Raw genomic sequence first — 24,699 nt, forward strand, 5'->3', positions numbered from 1 at the left:
AGGAATGGGGGAAAGAAACACAGTAGAAGGAGAGTGGGTAGCTCTGAGGGATGAAGTAGTGAAGGCAGCAGAGGGTCAAGTAGGTAAAAAGACGAGGGCTAGTAGAAATCCTTGGGTAACAGAAGAAATATTGAATTTAATTGATGAAAGAAGAAAATATAAAAAACGCAGTAAATGAAGCAGGCAAAAAGGAATACAAACGTCTCAAAAATGAGATCGACAGGAAGTGCAAAATGGCTAAGCAGGGATGGCTAGAGGACAAATGTAAGGATGTAGAGGCTTATCTCACTAGGGGTAAGATAGATACTGCCTACAGGGAAATTAAAGAGACCTTTGGAGAAAGGAGAACCACTTGCATGAATATCAAGAGCTCATATGGAAACCCAGTTCTAAGCAATGAAGGGAAAGCAGAAAGGTGGAAGGAGTATATAGAGGGCGTATACAAGGGCGATGTACTTGAGGAGAATATTATGGAAATGGAAGAGGATGTAGATGAAGATGAAATGGGAGATATGATACTGCGTGAAGAGTTTGACAGAGCACTGAAAGATCTAAGTCGAAACAAGGCCCCCGGAGTAGACAACATTCCATTAGAACTACAGACAGCCTTGGGAGAGCCAGTCCTGACAAAACTCTACCATCCGGTGAACAAGATGTATGAGACAGGCGAAATACCCTCAGACTTCAAGAAGAGTATAATAATTCCTATCCCAAAGAAAGCAGGTGTTGACAGATGTGAAAATTTCCGAACAATCAGTTTAGTAAGTCACAGCTGCAAAATACTAACGCGAATTCTTTACAGACGAATGGAAAAACTGATAGAAGATCAGTTTGGATTCCGTAGAAATGTTGGAACACATGAGGCAATACTGACCTTACGACTTATCTTAGAAGAAATATTAAGGAAAGGCAAACCTACATTTCTAGCATTTGTAGACTTAGAGAAAGCTTTTGACAATGCTGATTGGAATACTCTCTTTCAAAAGAAGAGAATAGAAGCTTTCGAAATGTGGTTCTATACAAGAATGCTGAAGATTAGATGGGTAGATCATATAACTAATGAGGAGGTATTGAATAGAATTGGGGAGAAGAGGAATTTGTGGCACAACTTGACTAGAAGAAGGGTTCGATTGGTAGGACATGTTCTGAGACATCGAGGGATCACCAATTTAGTATTGGAGGGCAGCGTGGAGGGTAAAAATCGTACAGGGAGGCCAATAGATGAATACACTAAGCAGATTCAGAAGGATGTCGGCTGCAGTAGGTACTGGGAGATGAAGAAGTTTGCACAGGACAGTGTAGCATGGCGAGCTGCATCAAGCTAGTCTCAGGACTGAAGACCACAACAACAACAACAACAATACATGATCCTATTGTCATGGTGCCAACAGATGAGTAAGGACTGAAGCAGTCTGTAGGGCGCCATTGCATCACGCAACTTATGAATATAACACTGCAGACCGATACATATTGTTTCTTTTTTTGTGTATTGTATTTTACTTATTTCCTGCTTTATTTTCATCATACATTGAAAAGATTATTTCAGAATAAGTTCTGGAAACTTCATTCTTGGTAAAATTATGTTTCTGTTTCCATAATGTAGTTTTTGTGAATGTGATGCCATTTTCAGTTATGCTGATGTTCTATGCTTTCTTATTTGTGAACATGTTATTTGGATTCATTTTCTATGGAAAGAGTAACGTGGAATCGTGGTTCTACATAAAACGGTAAATCGGTGTAATCAGAATCTTTGAAAGTGTTAGGTGAAGCGAGATGTATGAGCAGTGTAGAGTCGTATCGATAGGTCAACAGAGAAAGCATCAACAACGAATGTGGAGTGAGTTGAACCGAATGGAGGTGATTGTCGTGCTGTGCGTGTACTACTACACATTGTGTTCGTGGCCGGTGAAAAATAGGTCTTTGAACTGTGCTACATGTATGTTCTCGATATGTACCGCGATTAAAGAACTAGTTACTTTACGTATTACACTGCCCAGTTGTCGGAACTGTGTTTAGACTCGTTAAGCATACAGCTTTGATGTGCAGTCCGATAAGCTGTGTGGAGGCCATAAAGATACGGTTTTCGATTGAAGATAGCACAAACAGATTAGCGCGTAAGCACGGACTGTGAAATCTAACATAAAATATGGTAACGCTTTTTCTTGTCGGCTATGAATGGTGATGTGTTGACCGCTGCATGATTTTATGGAGGCCAATCGTGCGCGGCACGCATTATTCGGTTTAAACCGTGCAATAATGATTTACAGTACAATTAACTCGATTTACTTTGGTAGTGTGGGCGGATGTATTGTGAAAAGTGAAGCAACGAGTTCGTAAAGCATAAATCTGACCTGTGGCTAAAATGTATAACAAATATAATAAAGTCAGGTTATGTCACGCGTTAATGGATAAAAGCGTATTTTATGTTCGTCGTTGCTTGGAGATACGCGGATTGGAATTGATTCTGCCAACACCGAGCGTACCGTTAAACACACAATAGGCTCTCGTGATCAAGGGGATCATCAGGACAACAGCAGTTACTGGATTGAAATCTCAAGGATTACTACGTGGACGTCGACGACTCACCGGCAGCATCAGCGAAGTGGCAACTGTTCTGAAGGAGCACTGGCTTAGGGACATAGTGAACTACATCGTTCTAATCAGTAATATTTTCAGTAACATTCAGAACAATGGTTAAATTCATTGAATTATTTCTTTTGATAATCGTAGTAACTTGACAAACCCATTAATTTCCGACACAGTCATATTTGTAAACAATAGATACCAATAATAATGAGATAAAGAGTTAAACAATTTTGTTTCTTTCCTTTTGCTTTTAGTTGCCAGTGTTTATTTATATAGTTTGTAAATGTTTACTTGCATTTGTATATTTTATATTTTTGCATTTAATCTCGTGTAAATTATTGTGCTGTGCTGAGGAAGTTTGCGCACTGTGCATTATCTGCCATTAGTAGGCAGAAGCTTGGTTCAGATGGTTCAAATGGCTCTGAGCACTATGAGACTTGACTCCTGAGGTCATCAGTCCCCTAGAACTTAGAACTACTTAAACCTAACTAACCTAAGGACATCACACACATCCATGTCCGAGACAGGATTCGAACCTACGACAGTAGTGGTCTCGCGGTTCCAGACTGAAGCGCCTAGAAAAGCTCAGCCACTGTGGCCGGCAGTAGGCAGAAGCCTGCCACGAGTTGTTCTGTTTGTTTAGGAGAATATTTTATCAGTGGTAATCTGTTTGATTTGCGCAAAAGTCTGATCACCCGTAATGTTATAGTTTTTGTGCAGTTAGTTGCCTGTGAAAGAGTAATATTCAGCCAAATTGAGGAAAACTACAGTGTGTTCCAGGTTTCTGCTATCTTAAAATTGCCAGGCGCGGAAAATTTAGGGGAGACGGATCAGGGTTTACCAGTCCGAGTACTTAAACATGGTCAGTTCTAGCTCAGTTGACGTTCGAGGAGATACTGTTTCGGATCTTACAGCTAGATTTTGTGATACCAGTAATCTGTTATCATCACAACCTGGCTCATGATGTTGGGTGTGACAAAGCTGTCAACATCACTACAGGAACACATCAGTGTTGCTTATGCTGTACTTATCTCCAAATGGAAATGTTTCAGTACTGTTGGTGCCTTGTCGGAGGATATTGTTTTGAATTTGTAGTCAATAACTGTTCTTAACTGAAAGCTGTCCTTAACGTTCCCTACTTTGAGGAGTTTGTGTACTCTGTGTTGACTGTTAATGTATAGTGTTGTCATGATATATGTATCCATGGTCCACTTAGTATGTGCACCACATCTCTGTTCTTCTCTATTCCTGTCCTGCTACGTGTCTCCTCCACCCCCCTCTCTGTCTGAGCTCTCCTGTGCCCTCATTGTCTGTCTGTCTCCTCACACCCCCTCTTTATCTGTCTACCTGCATATCGCCTCCGTCCCTCCCCCCCCTTTTCTCTGTTTTCTCCTGCTGTCCTTTTTCTGACCACTTAATTCCCCACCATCTCTTACTATCCAGCTCCTTCTCCTCATCTTTCTGCTCAGCTGTGCCCATGCCCTTGCAAGGTATTGTCAATACTACATCGCACAACAATTCTGTCATGCAGGGCAGTTTACTTGTCAGGTACTGAAAAACACTTTGTCGCCAGTATCTTCACTCCCATTGTAACTAGGAGGTTATCACCCCAACAGTGCTGATTCTCTTACAACAAGCAGTATGTGATGCAAAGTTGGTTGAAATCGATCCACTGGATTCGGAGGAGATGCCGAACATACCCACTTGCATACATACAGGCTTCCTGTTTGATATATTCGCTAGTTTCTCACCACAGCTTTGCCTATGTACTTCCTCAAACCATATATAGTGCATATCTCCTCTTCCCTTTCTCTGTGTACCTCATACTTCCCCATCTCACTGTGTAGGAGGTATGTAGTTTATTTATTCCAATCTGTAATTATAAGCGAAATAACAAGAAAAATTTTTGTAGTGCCGCATTGATAACATATCATCCCCTCATAATTGGGGCTGCAGCATATAAATTATGAATTATTTACACAGACAATTGTGCAAATGGATTACCACATTCATAGGTACATCATCCACATTAAGAAACGAATTATGTAATATACATAGTTGACTGTAATATTTATTTAACTCAGGAATTAGTTGCACAAATTCTTTTTATTTTACTACTAGACACTTAGGTGAGTCCACTTTAAAGCAAACGATGCATAGATGCCCACAGAGAAACTTGGAGATGACAAATCCGTTGCACAGTATATAATAGAGTGCTTTTGAGCCTTATTTATCGTAATCGAAAATGAAAGTTGCACCGGGAATTGCAGTTTCTGGAGGCTGAAGGAGAAGATTGTTGGAGTAAGTGGTATTTTGCGATGTACACTGTTTCACTGTCTCCGTCTTCTGTTAAGATGGCAGCCTCCATCATATTGCTCAATATCTTCGTAATTGAGCAATATTGCACAATATCTTCGTAACCCCCCCCCCCCCCCATGAACCATGGACCTTGCCGTTGGTGGGGAGGCTTGCGTGCCTCAGCGATACAGATAGCTGTACCGTAGGTGCAACCACAACGGAGGGGTATCTGTTGAGAGGCCAGACAAACGTGTGGTTCCTGAAGAGGGGCAGCAGCCTTTTCAGTAGTTGCAAGGGCAACAGTCTGGATGATTGACTGATCTGGCCTTGTAACAATAACCAAAACGGCCTTGCTGTACTGGTACTGCGAACGGCTGAAAGCAAGGGGAAACTACAGCCGTAATTTTTCCCGAGGGCATGCAGCTTTACTGTATGATTAAATGATGATGGCGTCCTCTTGGGTAAAATATTCCGGAGGTAAAATAGTCCCCCATTTGGATCTCCGGGCGAGGACTACTCAAGAGGATGTCGTTATCAGGAGAAAGAAAACTGGCGTTCTACGGATCGGAGCGTGGAATGTCAGATCCCTTAATCGGGCAGGTAGGTTAGAAAATTTAAAAAGGGAAATGGATAGGTTGAAGTTAGATATAGTGGGAATTAGTGAAGTTCGGTGGCAGGAGGAACAAGACTTCTGGTCAGGTGACTACAGGGTTATAAACACAAAATCAAATAGGGGTAATGCAGGAGTAGGTTTAATAATGAATAGGAAAATAGGAATGCGGGTAAGCTACTAGAAACAGCATAGTGAACGCATTATTGTGGCCAAGATAGATACGAAGCCCACACCTACTACAGTAGTACAAGTTTATATGCCTACTAGCTCTGCAGATGACGAAGAAATTGAAGAAATGTATGATGAAATAAAAGAAATTATTCAGATTATGAAGGGAGACGAAAATTTAATAGTCATGGGTGACTGGAATTCGAGTGTAGGAAAAGGGAGAGAAGGAAACATAGTAGGTGAATATGGATTGGGGGACAGAAATGAAAGAGGAAGCCGCCTGGTAGAATTTTGCACAGAGCACAACATAATCATAACTAACACTTGGTTGAAGAATCATGAAAGAAGGTTGTATACATGGAAGAACCCTGGAGATACTAAAAGGTATCAGATAGATTATATAATGGTACGACAGAGATTTAGGAACCAGGTTTTAAATTGTAAGACATTTCCAGGGGCAGATGTGGACTCTGACCACAATCTATTGGTTATGACCTGTAGATTAAAACTGAAGAAACTGCAAAAAGGTGGGAATTTAAGGAGATGGGACCTGGATAAACTAAAAGAACCAGAGGTTGTACAGAGATTCAGGGAGAGCATAAGGGAGCAATTGACAGGAATGGGGGAAATAAATACAGTAGAAGAAGAATGGGTAGCTTTGAGGGATGAAGTAGTGAAGGCAGCAGAGGATCAAGTAGGTAAAAAGACGAGGGCTAGTAGAAATCCTTGGGTAACAGAAGAAATATTGAATTTAATTGATGAAAGGAGAAAATATAAAAATGCAGTAAGTGAAACAGGCAAAAAGGAATACAAACGTCTCAAAAATGAGATCGACAGGAAGTGCAAAATGGCTAAGCAGGGATGGCTAGAGGACAAATGTAAGGATGTAGAGGCCTATCTCACTAGGGGTAAGATAGATACCGCCTACAGGAAAATTAAAGAGACCTTTGGAGATAAGAGAACGACTTGTATGAATATCAAGAGCTCAGATGGAAACCCAGTTCTAAGCAAAGAAGGGAAAGCAGAAAGGTGGAAGGAGTATATAGAGGGTCTATACAAGGGCGATGTACTTGAGGACAATATTATGGAAATGGAAGAGGATGTAGATGAAGATGAAATGGGAGATACGATACTGCGTGAAGAGTTTGACAGAGCACTGAAAGACCTGAGTCGAAACAAGGCCCCCGGAGTAGACAATATTCCATTGGAACTACTGACGGCCGTGGGAGAGCCAGTCCTGACAAAACTCTACCATCTGGTGAGCAAGATGTATGAAACAGGCGAAATGCCCACAGACTTCAAGAAGAATATAATAATTCCAATCCCAAAGAAAGCGGGTGTTGACAGATGTGAAAATTATCGAACTATCAGCTTAATAAGTCACAGCTGCAAAAATACTAACACGAATTCTTTACAGACGAATGGAAAAACTAGTAGAAGCCAACCTCGGGGAAGATCAGTTCGGATTCCGTAGAAACACTGGAACACGTGAGGCAATACTGACCTTACGACTTATCTTAGAAGAAAGATTAAGGAAAGGCAAACCTACGTTTCTAGCATTTGTAGACTTAGAGAGAGCTTTTGACAATGTTGACTGGAATACTCTCTTCCAAATTCTAAAGGTGGCAGGGGTAAAATACAGGGAGCGAAAGGCTATTTACAATTTGTACAGAAACCAGATGGCAGTTATAAGAATCGAGGGACATGAAAGGGAAGCAGTGGTTGGGAAGGGAGTAAGACAGGGTTGTAGCCTCTCCCCGATGTTGTTCAATCTGTATATTGAGCAAGCAGTAAAGGAAACAAAAGAAAACTTCGGAGTAGGTATTAAAATTCATGGAGAAGAAATAAAAACTTTGAGGTTCGCCGATGACATTGTAATTCTGTCAGAGACAGCAAAGGACTTGGAAGAGCAGTTGAATGGAATGGACAGTGTCTTGAAAGGAGGATATAAGATGAAAATCAACAAAAGTAAAACAAGGATAATGGAATGTAGTCTAATTAAGTCGGGTGATGCTGAGGGAATTAGATTAGGAAATGAGGCACTTAAAGTAGTAAAGGAGTTTTGCTATTTGGGGAGCAAAATAACTGATGATGGTCGAAGTAGGGAGGATATAAAATGTAGGCTGGCAATGGCAAGGAAACTGTTTCTGAAGAAGAGAAATTTGTTAACATCCAGTATTGATTTAAGTGTCAGGAAGTCATTTCTGAAAGTATTCGTATGGAGTGTAGCCATGTATGGAAGTGAAACATGGACGATAAATAGTTTGGACAAGAAGAGAATAGAAGCTTTCGAAATGTGGTGCTACAGAAGAATGCTGAAGATTAGATGGGTAGATTACATAACTAATGAGGAAGTATTGAATAGGATTGGGGAGAAGAGAAGTTTGTGGCACAACTTGACCAGAAGAAGGGATCGGTTGGCAGGACATGTTCTGAGGCATCAAGGGATCACCAATTTAGTATTGGAGGGCAGCGTGGAGGGTAAAAATCGTAGGGGGAGACCAAGAGATGAATACACTAAGCAGATTCAGAAGGATGTAGGTTGCAGTAGGTACTGGGAGATGAAAAAGCTTGCACAGGATAGAGTAGCATGGAGAGCTGCATCAAACCAGTCTCAGGACTGAAGACCACAACAACAACAACAACATCTTCGTAACAGACAGCTTTGTTCAGTTGCAAAGTTTCGATGCATCAAGGTTGCAAAGTAATGTAATTAGTACCCACATTTTGATTGAAATGCAATTCCGGAGCAGACTGTGAGGATCAAGCAAATTAAGAACTCCACTGGGAACTGCACAGCCTCATCGGCATCAACTACAGTATCAATAGACTTGTGCTCAGTTACTGCATTTAGTAACATGGCTAGTAATTTACTGTTTATTTCGTTGACATCACTATCGCTGGGCACAAGAATGGTCTTCACTGGCAACCAGTGAATAGTGTGAAAATTCTTCTAAATATGTGGGTAGACTACTTCTATGAGCTCTGCAATGCAAGAAACCGAAGTGCAAAAATTGGGTAGCAATTGAGTACTCCCAGATAAGTCAGCAGATACACCATCTTCTCCAGTTATTAGTAGCTTTTCACAACTGAAAGCTATCTGGAACCATTCCACATTCAAGAACGTAATTGATGCAGTATATATTATTTCGGTGTTTTGTCGCTACAGTATATGTATCTATGGCCCATTTTAATACGTCTACTACAGGTCGATCCTTCTCCTCCACTCCCCCTAAATCATCTCTCTCTGTTTATACCTTCTTCCTTACCCCCTGTGTCCATTTCTATCTCTATCTCTCATCCTTCCTTTGTCTATGACTTTCACATCTCTTCCTCTCTATGACTGTCTTATCCTGATATGCTCTATGACTGTCTCATTGTGATACTCTCTTTATATCTCCTCCTCCTCCTCCACCATCTGTCCATTGACCACCTCCTCCCTCTATCTCTGTTCATCTCTATCTCCTCCTGGTCTCTGTCCATACTCTCCCCTGCTTATCCACCACCTCCTTTCCATCTCCTCCTCCTCCCTCTATCTCTTCCTCCTTCTCTCTCCATCAACTTTCTCCTTCCTCTATCTCTTTTCATCTTTTTCTCTTCCTCCCAGTCTCTATCCATGTCCTACTCTCCTCTCCTTATCCACCTCCTCATTTACATCTCCTCCCTGTGTCTCCTCCACCTTCTATCCCTGTCAACCTCCTCCTCCATCTCCATCTATCTCCTCTTCCTGCTCCTCCTCCTCCTCCTCCCTGTCTCTGTCCATCTTCTCCCTCTTCTCTCTGTCCACCTCCTCCCCAGCCTTCCCTGTGTCCATCTTCTCTTCTTTCCTATCATTCTCGTCCTACCCCACTCCACCTCCTCCTCCTGCTCCCTCTCTCTGTCCATCCCTTCTTCCCCATCTTCACCTGTCACCTTCTTTGTCCATCTTCTTGTAACCCCTCCCTACCTGCCCACCTTCTCCTCCTCCCCACTCTGTCCATTCCTTTGCTCTTTCTCTGTGTATCACTTTCTCTCCATGTCTCTGATCAGCTCCTCTTTCCCACTCTATCTGCCAATCTCCTATGCCCCAGTCTCTCAGTCTAACTCCCCCTCCTCACTCTGTCAACCTTCCCCTACCCCTATCTCCTCCTTCACCTCTGTCTGTCTGTCCACCTCCTGCTGCAGGGTTCAAATTCTCGATCAACTGCTGCACTGTGTAGCTGCATGGTGTGAGACACCTTGTCACAGTTCACAGTTTGCGCATTGTGCAGCTCCCACCCTCCCCCTCCTCCCCCATCTTAGGTTCGAGTCCTTCCTCAGGCATGGGTGTGTGTGTGTGTGTGTGTGTGTGTGTGTGTGTGTGTGTTGTCCTTAGCATAAGTTAGTTTATTAAGTAGTATGTAAGATTAGGGACTGATGACCTCAGTAGTTTGGTCCCACAGAATTTACTACAAATTTCCAATTTCCTCCATCAACCATCAAGATTTAGGCCACTTTTGGTTTCCCAAATTCGTAAAGTTATCCTGAAATGGACAAACATTCCACATCTTTGTTCAGTTCAAGCTTGTGCTTCATGGACAATAAACTTGAATTTTACTTAAGAATGATGTAAATAGTGAACATGCTCCATTAAAGGTAGCACCTCTAAAGATTTGCATAATGTTTTTCTCAGTAACTCATCAATAATCTCATAAACTCGCGATATGTCGTTGTTTCTCCATTCACAATGACTGCACATAGTACTGAAATATCCTTGGCCTGTTTCCATTTGATGCAACAGGTGCTGAAACAGTGCTTTTTTGTCTTGTTTGATATACACTGAGGTGACAAAAGTCATGGGATAGCGATATGGCCGTAGTATCGTATACTTAAGTTATAAAAGGGTAGCACATTGGTGGAGCTGTCATATGTATTCAGATTATCCATGTGAAACTGTTTCCAACATGATTATGGCTGCATAACGGAAATTAGCATCTTTCTAAGTGGAACTTAGTTGACATCCCATTTTGGAAATCGTTATGGAATTCAATATTTCGAGATCCACAATGTCAAGAGCGTGCCAAGAAAATCAAATTTCAGGCGTTACTTTCCACCAGGGGCATTGCAGTGGCCGACGTCTTCACTTAACGACCAGGAACAGTGGCGTTTGCGTGAGTGCTAACAGACGATACTGCGTCAAATAACTGCAGAAGTCAATGTGGGACGTACGACGAACGTATCTTTTAGGATAGTGCGGCGAAATGTGGCATTAATGGGCAATGGCAACGGACGACCAATGTGAGGGCCTTTGCTAACAGCACAACATCGCCTGCAAACCTCTCCTGGACTCGTGATCAAATCGGTTGGAACCTAGATGACTGTTAAACTGTGGCCTGGTCCAACCAATTCCAATTTCAGTTCGTAAGAGCTGACGGTAGGATTCGAATATGGCGCAGACCTCACGAAGCCATGGACCCTAGCTGTCAACAAATCACTGTGCAAGCTGGTGATGGATCCACAATAGTGTGGGTCGAATTGAACCAATCACTGACTGGAAATGGCTATTCAGAGACCATTTGCAGCCATTCATTGACTTTCATGTTCCCAAACAACAAAGGAATTTTTCAAGCGAACGATTTGGCCACCCAAATCGCCTGACAAGAATACCATCGAACATTAATGGGAAATAATAGAGAGGTCAGTTTGTGAACAAAATCTTGCACTGGCAAACTTCTGCAATTATGGATGGCTATAGAGCCAGCATGGCCCAGTGTTTGTGCAGGCCACTTCCAATGCGTTGTTGAATCCATGCCACATCGAGCTGCTACACTACAGTGGACGAAAAGAGATCCAACGCAATATTCGGAGGTGTCCCATGTCTTTTTTCACCTCATTGTAAACTTAAATTACAAGACATTTTCATCAGTATTTTGTGTTATTTTCTGAAAGCATAAATTTATGATTCGACAGAGGGAATTAAATTTCTTCTCTACATGATGTAAGATATCTTAACAGACCTAATGATTATTTTGAGCATCACAGGCAATAAAAATACAAGGCCGTGGAACTAGCCCAACTTTGTAATATCAAAAAGAAGCCCCAACCCAAAATCCAAGATGTCAGAACTAGCCTAGTTGGTTTTTGAAACACCTTGCCTCTCCTCAAATCAGAGGATAGCGTTTTGGCCCGCATTAAAATGAAATAGCCAAATACACTGTAGCTCCAGCTTGGCTGTGCTAAAAATATTCTGAGCATTTATAAGAAAAACCTGCTCCCATGAACCATGGACCTTGCCGTTGGTGGGGAGGCCTACGTGGGTATCTGTTGAGAGGCCAGACAAACGTGTGGTTCCTGAAGAGTGCAGCAGCCTTTTCAGTAGTTGCAGGGGCAACAGTCTGGATGATTGACTGATCTGGCCTTGCAATACTAACCAAAACGGCCTTACTGTGCTGGTACTGCAAACGGCTGAAGGCAAGGGGAAACTACAGCCGTAATTTTTCCCGAGGGCATGCAGCTTTACTGTATGGTTAAATGATGATGGCGTCCTCTTGGGTAAAATATTCCGGAGGTAAAATAGTCCCCCATTCGGATCTCCGGGCAGGGACTACTCAAGAGGACGTCGTTATCAGGAGAAAGAAAACTGGCGTTCTACGGATCGGAGCGTGGCATGTCAGATCCCTTAATCGGGCAGGTAGGTTAGAAAATTTAAAGCGGGAAATGGATAGGTTGAAGTTAGATATAGTGGGTATTAGTGAAGTTCGGAGGCAGGAGGAACAAGACTTTTGGTCGGGTGAATGCAGGGTTATAAATACAAAATAAAATAGGGGTAATGCAGGAGTAGGTTTAATAATGAATAAAAAAAATTTGTGTGCGGGTAAGCTACTAGAAACAGCATAGTGAACGCATTATTGTGGCCAAGATAGACACGAAGCCCATGCCTACTACAGTAGTACAAGTTTATATGCCTACTAGCTCTGCAGATGATGAAGAAATTGATGAAATGTATGATGAGAAAAAAAGAAATTATGCAGGTAGTGAAGGGAGACGAAAATTTAATAGTCATGGGTGACTGGAATTCGAGAGTAGGAAAAGGGAGAGAATGAAACGTAGTGGGTGAATATGGATTGGGGGAGAGAAATGAAAGAGGAAGCCGCCTGGTAGAATTTTGCACAGAGCATAACTTAATCATAGCTAACACTTGGTTCAAGAATCATAAAAGAAGGTTGTATACATAGGAGAATCCTGGAGATACTAGAAGGTGTCAGATAGATTATATAATGGTAAGACAGAGATTTAGGAACCAGATTTTAAATTGTAAGACATTTCCAGGGACAGATGTGAACTCTGATCACAATCTATTGCTTATGAACAGTAGATTAAAACTGAAGAAACTGCAAAAAGGTGGGAATTTAAGGAGATGGGACCTGGATAAATTGACTAAACCAGCGGTTGTACAGAGTTTCAGGGAGAGCATAAGGCAACAATTGACAGGAATGGGGGAAAGAAATACAGTAGAAGAAGAATGGGTAGCTCTGAGGGATGAAGTAGTGAAGGCAGCAGAGGATCAAGTAGGTAAAAAGAAGAGGGCTGGTAGAAATCCTTGGTAACAGAAGAAATATTGAATTTAATTGATGAAAGGAGAAAATATAAAAACGCAGTAAATGAAACAGGCAAAAAGGAATACAAACGTCTCAAAAATGAGATCGACAGGAAGTGCAAAATGGTTAAACAGGGATGGCTAGAGGACAAATGTAAGGATGTAGAGGCTTGTCTCACTAGGGGTAAGATAGATACTGCCTACAGGAAAATTAAAGAGACCTTTGGAGAAAAGAGAGCCACTTGTATGAATATCAAGAGCTCTGATGGAAACCCAGTTCTAAGCAAGGAAGGGAAAGCAGAAAGGTTGAAGGAGTATATAGAGGGTCTATACAAGGGCGATGTTCTTGAGGACAATATTATGGAAATGGAAGAGGACGTAGATGAAGATTAAATGGGAGATACGATACTGCGTGAAGAGTTTGACAGAGCACTGAAAGACCTGAGTCGAAACAAGGCCCCGGGAGTAGACAACATTCCATTGGAACTACTGACGGCCTTGGGAGAGCCAGTCCTGACAAAACTCTACCATCTGGTGAGCAAGATGTATGAGACAGGCGAAATACCCTCAGACTTCAAGAAGAATATAATAATTCCAATCCCAAAGAAAGCAGGTGTTGACAGATGTGAAAATTACCGAACTATCAATTTAATAAGTCACAGCTGCAAAATACTAACGCGAATTCTTTACAGATGAATGGAAAAACTGATAGAAGCCAACCTCGGGGAAGATCATTTTGGATTCCGCAGAAATATTGGAACACATGAAGCAATACTGACCCTACGACTTATCTTAGAAAATAGATTAAGGAAAGGCAAACCTACATTCCTAGCATTTGTAGACTTAGAGAAAGCTTTTGACAATGTTGACCGAAATACTCTCTTTCAAATTCTAAAGGTGGCAGGGATAAAATACAGGGAGCGAAAGGCTATTTACAATTTGTACAGATACCAGATGGCAGTTATAAGAGTCGAAGGGCACGAAAGGGAAGCAGCGGTTGGGAAGGGAGTGAGACAGGGTTGTAGACTCCCCGATGTTACTCAATCTGTATATTGAGCAAGCAATAAAGAAAACAAAAGAAATATTCGGAGTAGGTATTAAAGTCCATGGAGAAGAAATAAAAACGTTGTGGTTCGCCGATGACATTGTAATTCTGTCAGAGACAGCAAAGGACTTGGAAGAGCAGTTGAACGGAATGGACAGTGTCTTGGAAGTAGGTTATAAGATGAACATCAACAAAAGCAAAACGAGGATAATGGAAAGTAGTCGAATTAAGTCAGGTGATGCTGAGGGAATTAGATTAGGAAATGAGACACTTAAAGTAGTAAAGGAGTTTTGCTGTTTGGGGAGCAAAGTAACTGATGATGGTCGAAGTAGAGAGGATATAAAATGTAGACTGGCAATGACAAGGAAAGCGTTTCTGAAGAAGAAAAATTTGTTAACATCCGAGTATAGATTTAAGTGTCAGGAAGTCGTTTCTAAAAGTATTTGTATGGAGTGTAGCCATGTATGGAAGTGAAACATGGACGATAAATAGTTTGGACAAGAAGAGAATAGAAGCTTTCGAAATGTGGTGCTCCAGAAGAATGCCGAAGATTAGATGGGTAGATCACATAACTAATGAGGAGGTATTAAATAGAATTGGGGAGAAGAGGAGTTTGTGGCACAACTTGTCAAGAAGAAGGGACCGGTTGGTAGGACATGTTCTGAGGCATCAAGGGACCACAAATTTAGCATTGGAGGGCAGCGTGGAGGGTAAAAATCGTAGAGGGAGACCAAGAGATGAATACACTAACCAGATTCAGAAGGATGTAGGTTGCAGTAAGTACTGGGAGATGAAGAAGCTTGCATAGGATAGAGTAGCATGGAGAGCTGCATCAAACCAGTCTCAGGACTGAAGACAACAACAACTACAACAACAACAACAACAACAACATAAGAAAAACACATTTGCATGTAATAAACATCTTCAAAACGCACACACACACACACACACACACACACACACACACACACACACACACACACGCACACACAAACGTACGAAGAGCCCGCCCCCCCCCCCCCCAATCATCCACCCACACACATGCACAATATGCCTAACACCCAATGGAGATACGTAAAATGAAGTCAGGTTAAAAAATATTGTCAACTACACTCCTGGAAATGGAAAAAAGAACACATTGACACCGGTGTGTCAGACCCACCATACTTGCTCCGGACACTGCGAGAGGGCTGTACAAGCAATGATCACACGCACGGCACAGCGGACACACCAGGAACCGCGGTGTTGGCCGTCGAATGGCGCTAGCTGCGCAGCATTTGTGCACCGCCGCCGTCAGTGTCAGCCAGTTTGCCGTGGCATACGGAGCTCCATCGCAGTCTTTAACACTGGTAGCATGCCGCGACAGCGTGGACGTGAACCGTATGTGCAGTTGACGGACTTTGAGCGAGGGGGTATAGTGGGCATGCGGGAGGCCGGGTGGACGTACCGCCGAATTGCTCAACACGTGGGGCGTGAGGTCTCCACAGTACATCGATGTTGTCGCCAGTGGTCGGCGGAAGGTGCACGTGCCCGTCGACCTGGGACCGGACCGCAGCGACGCACGGATGCACGCCAAGACCGTAGGATCCTACGCAGTGCCGTAGGGGACCGCACCGCCACTTCCCAGCAAATTAGGGACACTGTTGCTCCTGGGGTATCGGCGAGGACCATTCGCAACCGTCTCCATGAAGCTGGGCTACGGTCCCGCGCACCGTTAGGCCGTCTTCCGCTCACGCCCCAACATCGTGCAGCCCGCCTCCAGTGGTGTCGCGACAGGCGTGAATGGAGGGACGAATGGAGATGTGTCGTCTTCAGCGATGAGAGTCGCTTCTGCCTTGGTGCCAATGATGGTCGTATGCGTGTTTGGCGCCGTGCAGGTGAGCGCCACAATCAGGACTGCATACGACCGAGGCACACAGGGCCAACACCCGGCATCATGGTGTGGGGAGCGATCTCCTACACTGGCCGTACACCACTGGTGATCGTCGAGGGGACACTGAATAGTGCACGGTACATCCAAACCGTCATCGAACCCATCGTTCTACCATTCCTAGACCGGCAAGGGAACTTGCTGTTCCAACAGGACAATGCACGTCCGCATGTATCCCGTGCCACCCAACGTGCTCTAGAAGGTGTAAGTCAACTACCCTGGCCAGCAAGATCTCCGGATCTGTCCCCCATTGAGCATGTTTGGGACTGGATGAAGCGTCGTCTCACGCGGTCTGCACGTCCAGCACGAACGCTGGTCCAACTGAGGCGCCAGGTGGAAATGGCATGGCAAGCCGTTCCACAGGACTACATCCATCATCTCTACGATCGTCTCCATGGGAGAATAGCAGCCTGCATTGCTGCGAAAGGTGGATATACACTGTACTAGTGCCGACATTGTGCATGCTCTGTTGCCTGTGTCTATGTGCCTGTGGTTCTGTCAGTGTGATCATGTGATGTATCTGACCCCAGGAATGTGTCAATAAAGTTTCCCCTTCCTGGGACAATGAATTCACGGTGTTCTTATTTCAATTTCCAGGAGTGTATGTTTTCATTCCTTACTACAACCAGCTGTTTATGGACTGTGTCACCCATACCAGCTGTACCTGTAAATTTCATTGCAAGCTATTTAGCATTCGCTATGGGATATGGAAACGCGTATTCTACATACTCCCTATAACTAGTTAAAAAACAATTTGTGCTTATGAAACGTCATAAACGAGTTAGTGATATGTAGTTCCTGAGGACGAACTTTATTTTCAATAATATTCCACAGAACATGAAAAAAGCGGAAAAGTCAACTGCTGTTTGTTGTCGTCACCAGGTGGCTGGACTCGTAAGTGTACAAATTTTTAGTAATGTAATACAGTGTAAGACACAACTACGCTAAAATTAATTCTTTTCCACTTCTGTGATCTTTGTCAAGTGTCACACAGGGTGTATATGACCCGGGACAACCGGGAGATGCGGGAAAAATACGGGAATTTGTTCATCCGGGAGAAAACCGGGGAAAACCCGGGAACTTTTTAGAATTCCGGGAATTTAGGTTGTTTTAGTTTTGAGTTTAATTTTTGTAATTTTGACTGGTGAGAATCGATACTCTAACAAAGGATATTACTCTATCCTGCTACTGCAGAATAATACTGCAACAATAAATCGAGAACGAGAAAAATATATGAAAATAAAACATAAATTGCAAAGGAAATGTGCCATATACAACAACAAAACACAGTGCTCGTACAAGCTGTTTGCCAACAGCAAAATGTGTCAAAGGCTTTAGGAAGACTATGCAATGTTTCATAACAACAAATTGCTTCCGATGCGCGTGACGTCACAACTGTTTACATTAGATACGTTTTAGCAGTTAAGAGCGGCCTTATGCGCATGCGCAGTTGAGTGGCGTATGTACAGTTGTACCTTCTCCCCCTTCTGGCTACAGAAATGTGGCTGTTGACTGTAAAAAACCTTGTTTCACAAAGCCTAGCATCCAGCCCGATTACTCATATGATTTTGAAACGCATCCCTGTTGGTTTCTGAACACACTCTGTACGTTGATTTCTGAATGAATCATAAATTTAATTTTTTAATGCGTGCGTAGTGTACGTGATGTCTGTCAGGGGAATCCTCGTCGCATCTAGAACTAAACTTTCCTGCAGGCAAAAGGGGACCAAGCTATACGAGCTCAGCGGAGTAAAGCCGAACGAGTGAACGCCAATCGCTGTCTGATTATGTTGTTGATTGGGTTTGCGATTGATAAGCGTTGTTATAATTACTAGCGAAATCCATAGAGTCAGACTACCAGAGTGGAAATAAACGACTAACAGGAATAACAGGTAAGAAAGATTACGTACTATCTTCTTCGTGCATCCAAGAAAACGAAATTTTGTCAGAAAATTTTTGGCCAGATCGCTACACTAGTGAAGGCCAGCTGTACAGTTCCAGTCTAGCAGCCGCTTAAGTTCTATTCTGGAAGTAGGTTTGTACGAAAATATAAACGCCTAACCGGATCAGGGATAATTAAACCGGTGATTCTGTTACGCTAATTATTGCTATTCTGATCAGATGAAGCGCCATCTGTCGGAAATTTTTTGAACTTTTGTATTTTTTGGTTCTAATAAAACCCCATGTCATTCCAAGCATGTGTGTCAGTTTGTACCTCTCTATCTTCATTATTCCGTGATTTATTCAGTTTTCAAGTTTATACTGACTTTTTGATCACCCGGTAGATTGTGCGATAGTTTTCGCACTTATCGGTCTCAACTTGAATAGTTGTTTGGTTGCCACATCCAATGATGTCAGGAATTTCGAAGGAATGTTATATACGTCTTCTGTCGTATTTGGATGCATGTCTTCCAAAGCCCTATTAAACTCTGACTCTAATACTGGATCCCCTATGTCTTCCATATCGACTCCCATTTGTTCGTCTATCACGTCAACAGGTAAGTCCTTTCCGCCGTAGGAGCCTTAAGCGTATTCATTCCACCTATCCCCTCTCTCCCTTGGACTAAATAGTGAAAGTCTCATTGCACTTTTAATGTTGACGCCCTTTCTTTTAATTTCACCAAAGGGTGTTTTGACTTTTCCTTATTCTGAATCAGTTCTTCCGACGACTATTTCTTCTGCAGTTGCTTCACATCTTTCCTGCAGCCATTTCGCCTTGTCTTCCCTGCACTCCCTGTTTATTGCATACCTAACTGACTTATATTTCTGTATTCCTGAATTTACTTGAACATTTATATGTTTCTTACTTTCGTCCATGAACTGAAGTATTTCTTCTGTTGCCGGCCGCGGTGGTCTAGCGGTTCTAGGCGCTCAGTCCGGAACCGCACGACTGCTACGTCGCAGGTTCGAATCCTGCCTCGGGCATGGATGTGCGTGATGTCCTTAGTTTAGTTAGGTTTAAGTAGTTCTAAGTTCTAGGGGACTGATGACCACAGATGTTAAGTCCCATAGTGCTCAGAGCCATTTGAACCATTTCTTCTGTTACCAAAGATTTCTTGACAGTTGCGTCCCTTGGACCTGTATATGTGCCTTTCCAACGTCTATTGTTGGCTTTTTAGACGGGTCCACTTCTCTTCAATTGAACTGCCTACCGAACTATTCCTTATTGCTGTATCTGTAGCCTTAGATAACTTCAACCGTATCTGGTCTTCCCTTCATTCTTCTTTATCTCACTTCGTTGTGTCCTGATTCTTCCTGCCCACTGTTTCAACTTCAGCGTACTATTCATCACTACTAGATTGTAATCTAAGTCTGTATCTGCTTCTCTGTAGGACTTACAATCCAGTTTCTGAGTTTGGAATCTCCATCTGGCCGTGATGTAGTCCAACTGGAATTTTCCCATATCTCTAGGATTATTTCAAGTGCGCTTCCTCCTCAGTTGAAATTTACTGCATAACTCAATTCGTGTTTCTCCTCTCTCATTCCTACTACCAAGTCCCTACTCTAATAAGTATGTTTTCTATTCTTTCCGCTACTGCCGCATTACAGTCTCCTATGATTCGTAGATTACCATTTCCTTTCACATACTGAATTTTCTGTTCATTTCCCCCACATAATTTCATCCTCTGCGTATCTACAGGCAATCAAAGAAGATCCATTTATCAACATTAAGTCTTCATAGATGTGGACATCTCATAATACCACACAGACAGCCGGCCGGTGTGGCCGAACGGTTCTAGGCGCTACAGTCTGGAACCGCGCGACCGCGTCGGTCGCAGGGTCGAATCCTGCCTCAGGCATGGATGTGTGTGATGTCCTTAGGTTAGTTAGGGGACTGATGACCTCAGACGTTAAGTCCCATAATGCCCAGAGCCATTTGAACCATTTGATTTACCACACAGACAGAACTTCTCATAGATAAGGAAGAGCTTCTGAATCTTTTTCATATATAGCATGTTCGGAGTTTTTCACTTGTTTATCAGCCATCAATTAATTGTTGTCCATTGTTTGCTGGACATCTTGATTGTTTGGTTCCTTAGTTTCATCCGCAAATCAGAAAATGTTTCTTAAATTTTTACTACATACGTGGTGGGGTTCACACAAATCCTCGCGATACGGTGTAGGTAAGACTTCAGATCTATCGACAACAATTAAAACTGTCTGTATGTTATTTCGCTGTATTCTCCAAACACATCTGACAAACTGTTTCTATAGCGACTTTATTGAGAACGGTTTTCCAACAATTTGCAGAATGCATGTCTGGAAATGCGAAGAATTATGTGATATGTTCATGAGTGGGGTACACAAAATTTATTCTGAGACTCACTGGGCGATAGCTGCTATGACAGGTGCATGAAAGGAGAAGTTCTAGTTCCTTGATCTGTAGGTTTGCCCGATCTCGATTCTCTGTATTTATATCAGTGTGAATATCTGACAAAATTAGTCATGCAAGATTAATTCGAAATGCAGAGAACATTTATCAAGTCGCACTATTATTCAGGACCACTTGAGGGTATCGAAAAGAGGACAGCAGTCCACGATCAGTGTATGAGTGTTCAAAAATCAAGAAAAATGTATGTTTAACTTTGTAATAGATGAGATGACGAGTGTAAACAGATAATAACCCACTGCACAATATCCTTTTAATTATAACTAAAAATGGAGCATTTGTCGTCATAAATCTATAGTACCTGTTTTCTTTGTTTAGACATGAAAAACACTAGCACATTTTTGACACACAGCGTCCATTGCTCTGAGTTAACAAATCGAAGCAAGAAGAATGCATAAAAATTTAGGAACGGGAAAAGCAGAAGTTAATCACGTGATATCATGGAAACATCGTATTTCACACATTTTTAGAGAAGCGGAAACAAGCAAAACGATTTGGCTGGTATCTCAAATCCTCCACAGTCAATGCAAAACATTGAGAAAAGAGTCGCACATTTTCTTATGTTGTATGTACAATTATAGTGATTTCCAATGAAGAGCAACAACAGTTATGTCTACCGATGACGAAGATATACGTAATGTAGTAGTTCAAGAACGTCCAATTTTGGCTCAAGCGCAGAAGTCCTTCAAAAAGCACGTAGGTAAGATGTTTAAGAGAGTAAATATTACTTTCCCCTAAGAGAGGAAATCACGGAATTCAATAAAATTTGTCTTGAAGGTAACTGCTGTGCGTGATATGGAGTCTTCAGCAGCAGAAGCGGTGCTGCATGAAAATTGTAAGATGCCGCCCCATTTACGCCCGTAAAGCGTAACCAAGGGCCTCGCTGTCTGGGGGGCCCCACCCCTTGTCGTGCTGGAGACTACAATTAGCGTCTATCATCTACTTAGTAGTAGGAGGGGGGAGGGGAGGGGAGAGGAGAGTGGAAGGGGTAACGTCGCGAACGAGCGCCGGGGGTGGCATTACACGGTAATCAATTGATGTCTCTTGTGAGGTAACGGGCGCTGCGGTGTACAATGGCGGCCGTTACAGATCGCCTTGCAAAGCCGAGGGTATGGGTGACTCTCTCTCTCTCTCTCTCTCTCTCTCTCTCTGTGTGTGTGTGTGTGTGTGTCTGTGTGTGTCTGTCCCCACACCATTGTCTTCATAACGGATAATGCCGTTGTCTAGCGGAACTGCCTGCCATCAATTATTTTCATTAAGCTCATTCCTCACGGTTAGCCACAATATTAACTGTTCTACCGCTGCTGGTAGTGCACACAATACACGTGAGCGCACGCCCCCCCTGCAGTCTACCTGACGGAGGTGCTGCGTCGGGGGAGGCGTCAGGTGGTGCAGGGGCTTAACACAGGTGACGCCCTGTGTACTTGGGGCAGCCAACTGAAGGCACCGAGACTGGAGATCGGAATTAAACTGTGCAAGAGTGAATACTGGTTGGCAGAAGAGTAGATTAAGGACTTTTAACGTCGGTGGTGATAATATTCTCATCATATGTAAGAAGGGTGTAAGACAAGGCTGTACATCGAGAAAGCAATGATGGAAATAAAAGAAAGGTTCAGGAGTGGAATTAAAATACAAGGTGAAAGGATGTCAATGTTACGATTCGCTGATGACATTGCTATCCTGAGTGAAAGTGAAGAAGAATTAAATGATCTGCTGAACGGAATGAACAGTCTAATGAGTACACAGTATGGTTTGAGGGTAAATCGGAGAAAGACGAAGGTAATGAGAAGTAGTAGAAATGAGAACAGCGAGAAACTTAACATCAGGATTGATGGTCACGAAGTCAATGAAGTTAAGGAATTCTGCTACCTAGGCAGTAAAATAACCAATGACGGACGGAGCAAGGAGGACATCAAAAGCAGACTCGCTATGGCAAAAAAGGCATTTCTGGCCAAGAGAAGTCTACTAATATCAAATACCGGCCTTAATTTGAGGAAGAAATTTCTGAGGATGTACGTCTGGAGTACAGCATTGTATGGTAGTGAAACATGGACTGTGGGAAAACCGGAACAGAAGAGAATCGAAGCATTTGAGATGTGGTGCTATAGACGAATGTTGAAAATTAGGTGGACTAATAAGGTAAGGAATGAGGAGGTTCTACGCAGAATCGGAGAGGAAAGGAATATGTGGGAAACACTGATAAGGAGAAGGGACAGGATGATAGGACATCTGCTAAGACATGAGGGAATGACTTCCATGGTACTAGAGGGAGCTGTAGAGGGCAAAAACTGTAGAGGAAGACAGAGATTGGTATACGTCAAGCAAATAATTGAGGACGTAGGTTGCAAGTGCTACTCTGATATGAAGAGGTGTTAGCGCAGGAAAGGAATTCGTAGCGGGCCGCATCAAACCAGTCAGTATACTGATGACAAAAAAAAAAAAAAAAAAAAAAAGTAAGTCGAAGGTGGAGGGGGGAGAAGAGAAAGGAAAGGGGGGGGGATTACTGATGTCAGCTGCATTTGGACATTATGCGGAATCAGCGGCGACGAGTGAGAAATGCATGCCGGACCGGGATTCGAACCCAGGGTCTCCTTGTTACTAGGCAGGTGCTTTACCACTGTGCCACTTGGAACACAGTGTGCACTGTAACTGCACAGACTATCTCGGCACTCCTCACGACTAACCTATATTCCCACCGAGCGCCACCTGCCCGCAGTCCCTGTCCATAAATTGGATGTACTTTTGCATCCTCACTGAAGAAGGTGGATTCATTGCCCAGCTAGGTGAATCGGTTGTGTGAATGCACGGTGTCTGTTCTTTCGGACATGTCGCTTCCAGTATAGTCACACAAATCTGAGTGGCAAAAAATGGATTGTCAGACCATTTCTCTGTGAAGAACCGGGAAGTGCAAGAGAAGCGGAAGCTCTGTTGCTCGAAGAACTGCGTATCACATTGAGGCCATAGTGGAAAAAGCGAAAATCAGTCATGGATCAGTTTTCGACACTTTGCATGGCATTTCCAATGTGACAAAAGACGCGCTGCGCCCCACGATTGCACATACCTATCAAAAGCCTGCTGAACTGAGACAACAGCGGAAGTGTTGCAGCTCTGTGAAGCCAGTCCACATGACGTCTTTCACTGATTACTCACCATCGAGAAGTACTAAGTGTATTACCTTGATCCCAACACAAAGGAGCAAAGCAAGCGGTAGAAACATGGGGTATCACTACCAGATAAAATGGGTAAGGTGATGTTGAGTGTTTTTGGGACTTTCATGGTGTGGTGCTAACGAATTACGCCCATTAGGGACAAATCGTCACATAAGCGTACTACCTTAATGTGCTGACGACGCCGGCCGTTGTGACCGAGCGGTTCTACGCGCTTCAGTCCGGAATCGCGCTGCTGTTACGGTCGCTGGTTCGAATCCTGCCTCGGGCATGGATGTGTGTGATGTCAAAATGGCTCTGGGCACTATGGGACTTAACATCTATGGTCATCAGTCCCATAGAACTTAGAACTACTTAAACCTAACTAACCTAAGGACATCACACAACACCCTGTCATCACGAGGCAGAGAAAATCCCTGACCCCGCCGGGAATCGAACCCGGGAACCCGGGCGTGGGAAGCGAGAACGCTACCGCACGACCACGAGCTGCGAACTGTATGATGTCCTTAGTTAGGTTTAAGAAGTTCTAAGTCTAGGGATATGGCATAGAGAAACGGAGGTCCAGAATTAAATGTCCTCAGCCATATTGCTACGACGGATAAAAAGTAAAAACGCTGTCGACAGCTAGCGTGTCGTTCACTAAAACGGCCGGTAACTCAAACGGACCAGTGGTGATGCCAAAGTGGCACCACCTGCTCACAGACGGTAACACAGACGTCATCGGAGGGAATGTAAGAACTAGCAGGCTGACGTACGAGGACTGCAGCCTTGGCATCAGCGGTTTATGCCTTCAAGGAAAAGTATTTGCGGTTGTCTATCATGACTGTACACAGACGTACGTCTCTTCGTCCGAAGTAAATCAGCTGCCACGAGTGTCTTTCTTCAGACCTTTCAAAACATGGATATCACGTGGAGACAGATTGAAACTGTGCGGAGGATCTGTAAGGG

This window comes from Schistocerca piceifrons, chromosome 3 (genome assembly GCF_021461385.2).
Source record: "Schistocerca piceifrons isolate TAMUIC-IGC-003096 chromosome 3, iqSchPice1.1, whole genome shotgun sequence".
Lineage (NCBI taxonomy): Eukaryota > Metazoa > Arthropoda > Insecta > Orthoptera > Acrididae > Schistocerca > Schistocerca piceifrons.